We start from the raw sequence: 2,923 nt of genomic DNA, 5'->3' as shown, positions 1-2,923 counted from the left end.
AAAATAAAAATAAATAAACAATTCTTTAATCAGAAACACAGTGCACAGTTGTCAAAGGCTGGTAACAGACTGTCGTACTTGACCATCATAAACTCCCTCCAGCCAGCCTCATGCAGTAGTGGCACCAATCAGGCAGGGGGCACTAGAACTAAACCATGAGCTTAGCTAGCAGCTGTCCATTTCACCCTTATGGTGAAACATTCTAATCATGCCAATCCAGGAGGATTATTTTGTTGAAACGTATTTTACTCTTTGTTATTTTACATATATTCCTTTTACAAATAAAATAAAATTATAAAAAATGAACAAAAAAGTTTTAATAAAAATTAAAAAATTTGTTCTGTAAAATTTGAATTTAATCAAAAGGCTGCACTTCCAGGCCTAGAAGGCCATGGCCTTAAGGCCACAGGTTCCCCACCCTGGCTTAGTTCAACTCACTGCACAGTACTCACTCTGTTCTCCTCACTGCAGGGGAGCCCTGTGTTCCTGTGGGCCTCTCTCCCAGCCCAGCAAAAGCTGCACCTGGGTGCTCCAGGATCAGCAGCTCTACCTGCTCATGTACCTTCACCGCATGCACGTTGGTCAACGCCAGCTCCTGCAGCAGCCTGACAATTTTGCTGACTCCCTTTATTTCTCAAACCCACCCACTATGCCTTACAAATTTCCTTTAAGACATAGTGTCTCATTCTCCTTAAGGAGCAGCCTCCTCTTCTTCACTTATTTCTTTTACAACTTGGAACTTTACAAGTTTGCATGATTCCTGTTTTTTCTCTCTGTGATTCCACCCATAGCCCTTATTTCTCTCTGCAGAGCCTTATGCTTTTCTCACCTGCATTCCCACTTAGATGTCTTCACTGCTTTATTTCCTCTTGGCAGAATAAAACAGATACAATCTAGTACTCTTTCTTATGCTGATTAGGTTTGTATGGTTGAAGCATTTTTTATCAACCTCACAGTTAGAAGAAGAGTCATCATCTGCTGACACAACACAAATTCTACCAGTAAATGACTGAGAAGAGTGAACAGTCTGTTCTCTTATAATTAAAACATACTATAAAGCATTTCACACCATAGTTCAATGTTGCGAATACAGCATAAATTCTGTGAGCACGGGCACTAAAAGAGGCATATTTTTATCTAAGATACATCAATGCTATTTATTTTCAAGGGTTATAAACCTCCAAAATTATCAGCAAGATTGACGACAGCATATTAGTTATTAAGAAATTTCTCCCTTATAAATGAAGTTCATTATTAGACCCCACAATAATTGCTTTACGACATTCTGTAATTAAGTGCCACAGGGGTAATATTACAGAGCCAGGATGTTAGGTGCAAATCCTCATGAGCACTACTACAAACACCACAACTTACGCTGACAGGCACTTGAAAATGGACTGCAAGTTACTGGAAAAATACCATAATCCCTAACTATGTTCACTTTTTTTTTTTTTAGTTCATGTCTCTTAACTCTTATATAATTACTTGTCTTCTGGTTTATCGAAGCAGTAAGTTAGACAGCATTTACCACAATAATGTCTATCAAAGCAGCTAGCCATAAAGACACCAGCACCACATTCATCTGAAAGTTGCTCTCAATGAAGGCAACTGATTTTGCTATTCTCATCCACCTTACAGTATTTCAGGACAGTCAGCTTCACCTTCCATCTCTGATTCTTATTCTTCTTGGGAGTGGTATAAGCCTTCTTCCTTTTCTTAGCACCACCACAAAGTCTTAATACAAGATGAAGAGTGGACTCCTTTTGACTATTGTAGTCAGACAAAGTACGTCCATCTATAGTTGCTTGCCAGCAAAATGAGTCATTGCTGATCAGAAGGAATTCCTTCCTTATCCTGGATCTTGGCCTTTACATTTTCTATTGTATATAGGGGTTCAACTCTGAGAGTGATGGTCTTCTCCGTAGGGGCTTTAACGAAAATCTGGGTCATGGTGGTTCTGCTGCAGATGGCTGATCAGAAAATAAAGTTCACTTTTTAATAAACATGATTTTGAAAAAACTCATGAAATGAACATCTTCCATTGTTTCCTGGTACACAGATAATTGCCTGCACATTATTACCTGGTCACTTAACATTATTAATTACAAAATGTACTGAAGCTTCACACCAGCTAGCCCTAGAATCATCATTTAGTTTTCCCTAAAATAGTAATATGATACTCTTTTTTTTTTTTCTGGGACTAAAATTAACTCTTCAAGCAGGTTACTTAATTTTTTTCTACTTAACTCTTCTCTTTAGATGTTGAATAATTATAGGTAAATTGTCTTTTAGTTCTGTAATTATAGAACTTACATAACTTTTCTGGGTCTCATACATTAGTATAACAAGAAGGCTCACCTGAAAGGTCATAACTCCCAAGTTTTTGTTGTTATTATTATTGTTGTTGTTTTTTGAGACAGAGCCTCAAACTGTCGCCCTGGGTAGAGTGCCGTGCCATCACAGCTCACAGCAACCTCCAACTCCTAAGCTCAAGCGAGTCTCCTGCCTCTGCCTCCCAAATAGCTGGGACTATAGGCGCCCACCACAACGCCCAACTCTTTTTTTCTTGAACACCCAGTTATTTTTGTTGTTGTTATTGTTGCAGCCATCATTATTGTTTGCTGGGCCCAGGCTGGATTCGACCCTGCCAGCTCAGTGTATGTGGCTGGCACCTTAGCTGCTTGAGCCACAGGCACCGAGCCCATAACTCTGAGTTTTAACATGTTATATGACTTATGCTATTTTGATAAATTCCAGCAAGAACCTTGCCCGTCTATCTGTCTTAGTTCCCTCTATTTCTTCCCTTCTCTTCCTACTCCTCACTCTCATGCCCTTTCTTCCCACTTTTCCCCACCCCAAAAGCTAAATTCTTAACACATTATTAGCAATACAGATGGGCTGGGGCCCTGAGTTCTTCTGGGTG

At 39.4% G+C, this 2,923-nt stretch overlaps 1 pseudogene; it reads right to left on the bottom strand.

Annotated features, from left to right (window-relative positions):
* Positions 1 to 1,481: 1,481 nt before the first annotated feature.
* LOC100955104 lies at positions 1,482 to 1,950 on the bottom strand (annotated as a pseudogene).
* Between the last annotated feature and the right edge of the window lie 973 nt (positions 1,951 to 2,923).

Source organism: Otolemur garnettii, unplaced genomic scaffold, assembly GCF_000181295.1.
Source record: "Otolemur garnettii isolate 467f Iridium unplaced genomic scaffold, OtoGar3 scaffold00012, whole genome shotgun sequence".
NCBI classification, from domain to species: domain Eukaryota; kingdom Metazoa; phylum Chordata; class Mammalia; order Primates; family Galagidae; genus Otolemur; species Otolemur garnettii.
Note: the sequence above shows the minus strand (reverse complement) of the source record. Positions and strands in the feature narration are given on the sequence as shown.